This window comes from Priapulus caudatus, unplaced genomic scaffold, assembly GCF_000485595.1.
Source record: "Priapulus caudatus unplaced genomic scaffold, Priapulus_caudatus-5.0.1 Scaffold412, whole genome shotgun sequence".
Taxonomy (NCBI): Eukaryota; Metazoa; Priapulida; class Priapulimorpha; order Priapulimorphida; family Priapulidae; genus Priapulus; species Priapulus caudatus.
In genome coordinates, this window is record NW_014577473.1 from 143,273 (window position 1) to 155,022 (window position 11,750).

An 11,750-nucleotide genomic window follows, 5' to 3' on the forward strand; every position below is an offset into this window, starting at 1 on the left:
CGCGCTCTCATTTGAATAGCAGAGTGTTAGTGTGTGTGATTGGCTAGGGGAGAGTAGAGCTGGACAGTGATTGGATAAGAGAGTGATATATAAGAGACGGGAGAGCATTTGAACGGGAGGGTTGGAACTGACGGTGGGAGCAGGACAGGACGGGACGACGAGATGGTGACTGTTATGGTTGTAAACAATATATTTCTTTAATTGAACACAAATTCTATATGTCTTCTTGATTATTTATACGTTAATTTATAACATACAAGCTACGTCCCTACAATATTAGTGGTGCATATGTGAAGTGGGTGTTGATTCTTTTGTGTGTTCTCAGGAGTTATGTAATATGTTTATTGAGATTATTAAAGCTACAAAGACTCAAGTTGCAATACAAATTATGTATATCTTTATTTCTAAAATGCAGCCATCTACTACAGACACTAGGCATTACTGCTGACAATAGCTCGCCTAAAGTTGGAAATCATGAAGCACACATTAACAATTCTTTCACCGAGAGAAATCTTCTGATGGGGCAGGTCTCTTTTTAATATTTTAAATGTTTTGCTTAGACCAATGACCCTCTCTACATGAATCCTCTTAGATGTGATACGTCTATCCCTAACAACTGTCTCTGCATTAAGTTGGGATTTTCCTTTGAGCATTGACGGCGTGTTTACATGCACATTACAGCGTCAACCTTGAGTCTCTTTCTTTCGTCTAAAAATAAAACATATTTAAGAAAACGTTAATGAAAATATATTATTTAAAAAATGCGTGGTGGCAACGAAGGGCTTATAGCACTCGAGAGCTAATCTCAATATAACAATAATAAAACATGTAGAATGAATGCCGGTGATTAATATAGCCAAGTACCTGGTACCAGGTACTGGTACCTCGTACTAGACATCTGGCCTCGATTATTTACCAATTACCAGCTGAACGTTGCAACTGGCATTGTCCTATTATAATTATACTGCTCTGTAGCGATAAATGCTGTCAATGATAACACTAACAGTTGTTTTTATAATCTAGACTGCATGGAATACGCAAGAAAACTACTGCAAACCTCAAAGTCAAAATGAGCTAATAACTAATGTTTATAAGCTATTTTCGATATTACACTTACTTAAAAGTGTGCTAGTATAGTCAGCCTCTCTGAAGTGATTGCTGCAGACTTTACGAAGGCATTTTAACTTGGTTATATCGCTATGACGATGCGATCGGCTATTCGTGATTCCTGTATCTTTTCAACTGACCGGTTGATTGCGCAATCGTTGTAACACCTCTAACTCCCGCTGCGCCACCTGCTGACAAAGCTAGCGGCTAACCCCATTATAGGCGTATTTTGTAAATGTGCCTTTTTGCGGCGTTGTGCGTCAACAGATGGCGCTGTTTGCCGGCGTTTGTGTGGGTTCCAGTCGACTGCACTCCGCGCGCGGCGTTGGCGCGCAAGCGTGCATCGAGAACGCTCCGCGTGCGTGTATGTGTGACGCTGTGCGTGACGCGGTTTAGCTACGTGTATGTCACCTGTGTATGCCCTGTGAGAGCAACTGATACTCGTAGCAGCAATTTTGGGTTCTGCGAAAAAAACAGAATTAGTTAGTAGGGTTTTACGTGTCACCGTTGTGTTCGGCGGCTGATACCGTAACTGGGTATGGCCACGTGGTGGGTGTGGGCACGCGACACGCGTTGATTTATTTACGCGCGTATTTATATTGTTGCCCTTGTCACCCCGTCGCGTCTGTAAGTTAGAAAAATGTATATTATTATTACCGTCATGCACAACCACGTGTGTGTTATCCGCCGGGCCTCCGTATCTCTGTGTCCTAACAGCATTATTAGTAGACCTGTTACGAGCGGGTAAATAAAAGGCATCATTTATCATACGCTCATACTTTAGTGCGCCGGTCCTACGCGAGCGCGAAGATATCGGGTTAGCGGTACTATGTGGTTGTGTGTGGCAGAGTCCAACTGTATTTACATAACCCTGACCCCTGTAATTAGACTGTCCCATCTGTGCGTGTGTGCACCCTATCCGTAGACCAGCTGCAGGGAACAAAGCCGTGGGATTAGTACTAGCGTAATGTACTCCATTGTTTACGCTCGCCACCGGAGTGGTCGCGGCGCACCTGCTAATTGCCGTCACATTCCGGTGCCTAGCGCTGTCTAGCGCAGAACAAACAAACTCATTAGACACAGCTGCAACCGGGTAGCATTTAACAATAGGCGTCTTGCACGGTCGCCTCCTCCCATCCACGCTGTTATTAGACCCATTATCACTACCACATACGTTCCCATCGTTAACAAGAATAGGTGATACATAATTAGTCCGCGCATAGTGGCACGGCTTATGAACGACAACAGGGGTCTGTTGACACCCCGCGCGTCGATGCGTCGGAGGTGTGTGGCGGTTTCTATAGCCATTGCCACCTCGCCACTTACGACCCCCTGTGTAAATAAAAGGCATATTAGTTCGTGACCCAGCTGCAATTACCGTCTGGCCACAGCCATTGTGTGCAGGCGAAACAGCTGGCCCTGCGCCCCTAACCCGGACGTAATGTGTTAGCCGGACAATACAACCCCTCGGTAAATTACGGTATAAACGCGTTGGGTTATACAATGGAACATGTGGCAGCTTACCGTAATTAACTCGACATTTTCGCCCTGCTTGTGGTGGTAATGTAACTGCTTGGTCTAAACGCACATACGAAATGGACATAGATTTATTCGTATCTATATGAATTGTTCTATCACGAATGGTTAGCTTATCTAAACTAAAATCTAATTTTACGCTATGGTCGCCGAAGAAGTCGTAACCGATCAACATACTATGTGGCAAATTCTTAACTATGTGAAATATATGTGCAATTTCATACCCCGCTAATATTACTATCAATCGCACTGTCGCCACCACGTACAGATCATTACCCGTGACTGCCTTTAATATTTGCGTCGAACCAGAGACAAAGGAATCGCGATATGTGATTCGTAAATTAGCCCATAAATCCTCACTGCTCACACTGACACTAGCGCCCGTATCCAAACACGCCCGTACGCTAAAGGTCCCCACAAAAATTACACACGACGGCATGCTCGCATCCGCTTCGTGCGCCCCCGTCAATGTACGCATGCGAGACTCCAACACACTGGTTACTCTTACCGCCTCAGCTTCATAAAAGTAGCGTTGTTTTTTAGCTGCGAGCTAGCGTGCGCATTTGCATTACTACCGCTGTTTTGCATGTGACAATTAAACCATATGTGATTGACCCCCCCCCCCCGCACAACGCACAAATGGGTTTCCCCGCAGGAGTGAAAATATATCTTGTGTTTTCCCTAGGTGTTATCAAAGGCTGTGTACGCGGCGCTGCCTGAAACTGCCGCCGCATTGGGGGTTGTGTTTGAGCCGGTGATATATAGCGCTGGGTGTATTGCGTGGCGCGCTGTGGTGCAACGTCGCGCGCAGGTGGGATATATTGCTGCCTGCGAGCTGCGGGTGTGCCTTGCTGTCGCTGATATTGTGGAAAATTGCGTGCGTTGCTTCGCTGTATGTCATAGTGGTTATTAGCGCTTGGGTGATATTCACGTGCCGGTACCTCAATTTGCTTGTGCGTTAATTCTGCTACCATCTTACGTAAATCTTCAATTTGCTGCGCCATGATGGGTGCAGCATTTATACTCGCAATTTCAGTGGTCTCCCGTTGCGGCAACCGTATTTTAATTTCCAAATCGACCGCGGCTTGTGCACAAGCCATTTGAACGGCTTTCATAAACGTCGGAGGTTTATTCTTAATTAATTTTCCACGTAGAGTATCACTGAGAAGTCCGTCAACAAACTGATCAGTCATACGTCCATTATGCGTTACATCCGTTTCTAGCTGAACCCCAAACGCTACGCGTGAACTCGCCTCTAAGCGTTTTGCAAAGGCCTGTATAGATTCGCCGTGTTTTTGTCTTGCCCGTTTAAATTTCTGTTTCGCAATAACTGCCGCCGCAGCGTCAGCGTACAACTGCCGAAATATTTGTAAAACATGCTTCCAGCTAATTGACGGGTGAACGCTTAATATCTCAGCCAGATATTGCGCTGGTTCGCCATTGAGAAGACGTAGCGCGAGACGTACTCTACGTGACACGTGTATCATCATTCTCGTTTAAAATCAAAACCAACTGCTCCAAATGAACCAGCCATTCGCCGAAAGGTATCGGTGAACTGTCTGTGCCATCGAACGGTAAATACCGTCCCAGCAAAACTAATGATTGAATCTCCTTTAGCAATAATTTGAAACCCGAGTCGGGGAAACTGACTTCAAAATCGTCTGTCGACTGCGTAGTGTCTAACGGTTTGTCGGTTATCAAGATTGGTTTGTCTATGTTCAAATCAGATAAATTTGCCAACAACGGATCAACCGTCGGACGCTTAGTCGCCATTATGAACGTATATTCAAAACGTATCGTCCGTCAAACAACCGTCCGCACCCCACAACGTACTCAAACAACAGATAATAATATTCCGCGCAATATACCCAAACTAAAAGGCTTGCTCCATAGATTATAAGCAAATACGATGCACTTACATATTATGGCGATGACGGTAGCTCGTAGACACAGACGGTGATATCGGAACGCGTGAAGTCGAGTCGTACTTCGACGTCAATGCAGCTTCGGCGACTTACAATATCTCAGAAAGAAAACATATGTTAATACACGAAACAAAACATAGAACATAATGTGCTACAACGATATCTCTATACGCACTGGTCACGACATCATTGTAATAATTGTTCCCTTACTATCTCGTTACCCGTGATCGTCTAGTGGTAATGCGTAATGTATTAGAAATATCGCTGTACACCGCATACAGAGCACTCAACGCTGGATGCACGTAGTTCAGACACAAACATCTTTACTGGTTACGTTAGATTATACATAGCAAATGTACCCCTGTACGGAGCCGAACAGTACAAAGAGTTACGCGGCATATCAAGTCTAACTTGCAAAATGTGTCGAAGTCGGTAACAGTGACAGCACAGTACGGGAATATAATGCGTATGGTGACTCGGTTGCAAGGTGGTGGCCGCGCTATTTTCCTGTGCTCCTCGTTTTATAATGACGCCCCTTCTTTGTCTTAGTTCCAGCTCTACCATTGGTCGACGCCTCAAGCGTGACCACTGGTCAAGCACGTGACTAACTATTACGTTCTTCTTGGTTCACTAGAGGCCGTTAACCACGCCCCCTGACCCTGCATCCCGTGTGACACAAAGGGCTTTGTGTCTCGACATTTCCATCTTACTCACTATTTCTGATTAACACTTTCTACCGTATTTCTTATTATTTTCCTTATTACAATACCAAGACCGCTTAACGGTCTCATAATTGATGTCATTGTTGCTCGAATTATCTACCCCTATTCCCCAACCACGTTCGTCGTACAACCCAGTTCCTCATCGAGCCGCACTTTCACCACAGTATGACATAGCAGACATTGCACATTTATTTAGCGAATCGTTGCGTCCCACCGTTGAATCTGCCGCTGCTTCGTTTCAACACGGGCTACGTGTCGCAGAAGCTTGCACTTCCGTTCTGCGTTACACTGGCGATAACGAGCCATTATCGATTACTTTCGACGACTGGCTTAGTAGTTTGAATTGGAGACAGTTGGAATTTCAGTTGGAATGGGCGCCTTGTTGACATTTTTTAGACGGACTTCATTCAGTTCACACACAGACTGTTGCTTCACCGTAACCCTGCTACGCTAACCAACGCCATCGCCTTTGCGGCCGAAGAACACGTACTCGAGTCATCTCTGGTGGCACGACGACAGAACCGTAGTGACGTCTTTACTGACCCCTATGACATAACCGAACCTATGGACGTCACTACCATACAACGCCCTACCCCATCCGATCTTATTAGAGAGGTGCGCAACTTGCGTACGTTTATTACACAGGCCATGCCACAGGTCCCGTCGCCCTTGATGAATCAGTCACCTCGAGACATAACACGACAACCTCCACGCCTACAACGTTCGCAAGTGCTCACACCCCATGACGGCCCGCCACGATCGCACCTATTGCGACCCCCATCACAGGACGCAACCAGCGTCCACCTGTTCGTAATCAGGCTTATTTGCCAGCTGTTTCGCGTCAGCACGATGCATTTCAAACTCCAGCCGCCGCGACTACCCGCATTCCACGCGATAATTGTTGTTATGCATGCGGCCAACTAGGTCTCTACACGTGTGACTGCCTCCTCCGTAACCGTTAATAGGATTTTCGGCAGCACCCTCGCGATGCAATCGCACCGCCGTACCCCCGCAACTTGTACGCACGCACGCATCTGCTGCGCGCGGATGACCGACTACCACTACATCTGCGCCAATGTGCAGTGTTAAAGTCGGCTCACTTTCACGTACGGCCCTGATTGACACTGGTAGCGATTGTACGCTTATCGATTTTGCTGCATGACTCCACTTACCCCCGCACATACGAGCAGCTGCTAGTTTCAACGCCGTCTGCGCATCAGACGCCATGCTTCTTTCTGTCACAAGCGATAAGCTACACCTTGTAGGCACCGCCATTTTGCGCATTTTACTGGGACAAGTAACCACCCTCTATAGGTGCTACGTAGTTCGGGATTTAAGGCAGCAGTTCATAATAGTAGCTGACTTTTTATCGGCTAACCGAGTAAACATCGATTTTGACCGTGGAGCGCTCGCACTAGGTAATAGTGTAGTCACTTTAAAACTTCGTCAAGGTAAACGATGCCTCCCCATCCCTCAACTCGCTTTTATTGACCGCTTGATGGTGTTACCCCCCCCCCATTCAGGCTAACAGTGCTTCTGTCGCGTTCCCCGCCATTTTCGCCAAGGTACGCTCCTCTTCGTCCAAGGATCACCAGCTTTTAAAATGTTTCGTAGTAACCCCCACTTAATCTTATTACCGTCTCTAGTCGAAGTCACAGCGCAGCACACAATTCTTTGCTGGCTAAAAAATAGGTCAGATCGTGCGATATCATTAGCCCATAATGCCGTTGTCGCCATAGTTGAAGCCACCACCCCTCCCTATATGAGAACAGACCACTATTAAATCCTCCTTAGGATCCTATACTTAAGAATTGAATTTCAGGAGCTGAAAAATAGTATTTCGACCGTTTTCGGCCAAGTGGCAATAGTAAAGCTAGGTAGCCATGTACTTCAGCTGTGCACCATTAGAGTTATGACATATGTTGTCCGGCGTTTTAAAAAAATATCGCGAATTTACTAAATGACACCACATTTGTGCCTGAAAAACAGTCGCACAGTCCAATGGGGCCATACATTGAAAGAATTCGTTTTAAATTACCAGTAACCATCCACCCATCTCACCATACATTGAAAGAATTCGTTTTAAATTACCAGTAACCATCCACCCATCTCAATGTGTATGTCATTGCCACACACGATAGCCAGCCTAAATAATCAACCACAAAACGTTGCGTCAGCTTTAGTGCACGAGCTGCGGGCCCTCTGATTGGTCGGCCGATGACGCGTCACATCCTCTAACCTAACAGGGTAATGAACCGGTAGTGATTTAATAGTGGTCACGTGTCTGTATAGAAACGTTTTTTTCTCGGAATCTGTCAAACGCAATAAAATTCGTTTCGACAAACACCGCTGCACACGGGTGCAAAATGTTTGTTGAATTCGCTGTTCGGATTTTGAGTTTTGGCGAGTTCTTCGACCCCACCCTCCCGGCTTCAAGGCGATTCCGGTGCCCGTCTGCTTTGCGGAATGCCAAGTCGGTGCATAGTTTGAGTAGTCGCTAAAGTTGAATAGAATGATTCACCTATGCGAAACTTGATATTCTATGTGATCAATAATAAAATTTAAAAAAAATCGCACGTCGAAAACGATTTCTCGGTAATTTAGAATGCCACATGATCGGACATAAAAAACGGGTCAAATTTTGCATTAGATTGAATATTTTTCTGAAAATAAAAGGTGTTTTTTTGTCAAATTTGATGCTAAACGAACGCTGTCTTGTTGTCTGCTATGCCAAAAATTAGCACTCGGAAGCAATCGGTTATTTTTTTATAGCAATTCAAGCGGCTGTGGGAATTGAACACCAGGTGGCGCTATCACATCATAGTGCTATTGGTAGACGTTCTATTTACGCGCTCCAACATTGATGGTTGGAGGCATTTTTGATCATATCTCAAGAATAGGCATTTACGCTTCATTTGGAATAGAATTTGTGCAAAGGCGACAATCAGTTTTGGAGATTAGGCAAATCCAAGTTGGTTCACCCAACAAAAATCATCGCTTTCATTGTTCCACTTTGCTGTGGATAGACACTATTGGCGAAGCGATCGACACCATGGACCGTTTTTATACTAAGACTTGTTCTAATAAAACAATACATCTGGGACAAGTTTATTTCAAGGCTGTAACTCATGCGAAATTCTTCTAGCTGATGCTTGAATGGGTGCAACAGACCAGCAGATGGACAAATACTGGGCCACAGAGTGTTCAGTGGTAGCCACGAACGCCACTTTTCACGCAATAAACAATGCTAATTAATTCGTGGCAGACACGAATGTTGTATGAGAATTGTTACCCAAGTATCGTTCTTGAATTCGCAGTGTCTCTTTATGCAGGTAATTACGCTGCGTGCCGATATATCGATTTCTATAGGCTTCCTTGGGTGGACTGGTAGATGCAACAACTGGAAATCATACGATCATGCAACCTCAGCTCCCTAAAAATATCATAGAATTGACATTCAATGACAGAATTAGAAAGAAAACCTGATACAATGATTACAAGTACAACGTCTTAGCAGTAGAATTTAGCAATAGCAGGACTATTCGCAGACTATTAGCCGCGACGATGAGATTTAACGAAAGCAGGGACCTTCGACTGTGTGTGTGTGTGTTGGGGGGGGGGGTAACAAGGGTTAGGTATAGGGTTAAGCCTAGTATTGCCATGACTAAAATTTGACCGAGAGCTAGGCTTAAGTACACTATTGCATGCCGTTAGTATTACGAACAAGAATGCATTCGTTATTTGCAATCAAAAGTTTCAATTTGCTAATGTGCTGTTCTTTCACTACAACATGTCGCCAGATTTATTCTCAACTCACACGTTAACTTCTCCAAGTCCAACTTTAGCGCAATCTACACAATAAATGACACTCTACGAGTTTCTGCACAGCAGTAGGCTCGAGAAAACAAGTGAAAATTAACTGCCCCGCACTCGCAGTCATTAATATTTGAAAATATGAAAATTTCCGGAAACATTTTTTTCAGCGTGACAGAGAACAGACCACTATTAAATCCTCCATAGGATCATAATACTTAAGAATTGAATTTCAGGAGCTGAAAAATAGTATTTCGACCGTTTTCGGCCAAGTGGCAATATTAAAGCTAGGTAGAAATGTACGTCAGCTGTGCACCATTAGAGTTATAACATATGCTGTCCGGCGTTTAAAAAAAAATATCGCGAATTTACTAAATGACACCACATTTGTGCCTGAAAAACAGTCGCACAGTCCAATGGGGGCCATACATTGAAAGAATTCGTTTTAAATTACCAGTAACCATCCACCCATCTCAATGTGTATGTCATTGCCACACACGATAGCCACCATACATTGAAAGAATTCGTTTTAAATTACCAGTAACCATCCACCCATCTCAATGTGTATGTCATTGCCACACACGATAGCCAGCCTAAATAATGCAACCACAAAACGTCGCGTCAGCTTTAGTGCACGAGCTGCGGGCCCTCTGATTGGTCGACCGATGACGCGTCACATCCTCTAACCTAACAGGGTAATGAACCGGTAGTGATTTAATAGTGGTCACGTGTCATATACGGGTTATTACATCCGTGCCCAACGAGTTCAAGGTATCACCACACGATAATGCTCCCCTGCCCTTTGATTATAATTCACTCGTACACCACGTCAAGGATTCTCGCCAGCGAGCAACACTTCTCTAATTTTTACGCCATCACAACAGTTCATTAGCGCATACAGACGCACAATTAGGGTGTACGCATCTTTGCCAATTTCAGATTTATACCGGGGATGCTAAACCATTCAAAACGCGACCCTATCGTATGTCCCCGGAGCAGCAAATCATCATTCAGTAACAGGTTAACAAACTGTTAGACAATGGGATATCATAATTCGCCCCTCCATGTCACCTTGGTCATCCGGAGTACTTCTGGTTAAGAAAAAAACTGGCAAGTATCGAATGTGTGTCGATTATCGACGTTTAAACTCAGTTACAGTAGGGGACACCTACCCATTACCAGTCATTGAGGATGTCTTACAAACCATAGGACAGGCTACAATATTCACTACCCTTGACCTCAAAAGTGTCTACCATCAAATCCCATTAGCGAAGAAGGACGTTCCGAAGAGTTGCTTGGTAACGCCCTCTGTGAATTATGAAAATTTAAGAACACCCTATGGACTGATAAACGCACCCTTCCATTTTCAGCGTGTCCTCGATTACGTCCTGAAAGGATTAGTAAAAGTGGACTAGTGTCACAAGGACTAGTGTCACAAATGTACACTAGCTTATATCGACGACGTGTGTATTTATTCTTCAGATTTCGACACCCACATGTCCGACTTAGCCGAGGTTTTTGCTAGATTTGACGTGGCTAACCTCAAGATGCTACCCAGTAAGTGTACGTTTTTGCAGCAGTCCATTAACTACCTGGGTCACGTGATAACGCGGGGTTGCGTGCGACCCGACCCAGAGAAGATCTCTGCGGTGCAAAATTGGGCCCCCAACTACGCCAACAGCTGTTCGTCAATTCTACTATCGTAAGTTTATTAAGGGCTATGCCGATATTGCCCACCCATTAACGATTTTCACCCACAAGGACAAACCCTTTGTGTGGTCAGACGAGGCACAGACTGCGTTTCAGTCTCTTCAAAAGTGTCTGATTGAGGCTCCCATTTTGGCATTGTCTGATGGAAGTCGACGTACCGCCTCTATCGCGATGCTTCCGGCTACGCCGTTGGAGTAGTTCTCACGCAAATGAATGAGCGAGCGCGAGAGCACCCAGTGTTTTATCTCAGCAAACAGTTGACTGAGACAGAACAACGCTGGCCTACGATAGAACGCGAATGTTTTGCACTGTTTTACGCATTACGGAAGTTTCGACACTACATCGTTGGTGCCGATTTTGTAATCCTTAGCAATCACAAACCACTTAAATATCTGTTGCAACTTATATATCTTGCGGAACGCTAAACTCCAGCGGTTGGCCCTGTACGTCTCTGGTTTTCCCTCATGCCGACTGGAATACACGTCGGGTAAGACAAATGTCCAAGCGGACGCGCTTTCTCGTTTGCTTCCCGAGGCGTCTACATCCATGTCACCTCATGACTCATCAATCATGCCCACCACCTCATCACCGCTCGGCGTTATGGCCTCACAACCCATGCACCAAGTGGTACTGCCTTTACCCGACGCTGAGGCATCACACCCCTCACGCCGAGTAGGTCCCATTACGCTTCACCAGGACCCTCCTCACCCTAACGCACAACCACATCCTACCACTACAGACGCTGAGCTCGCTGCCTTGCAGCAGGCTGATCCACTCCTTAGCCAGATTATTCGCACTCTCCAACCCCGACGAAAGTTCCATACGCGAAGCTAAGCTTGTTGAAAGCTATCTTCTTGTCGACGACTTGCTCTTTCATGTGCCATCTCGTGCGCAGGATGCTGACGCTGCGCCCAATTGGTCATCTCCCGTATTCTCG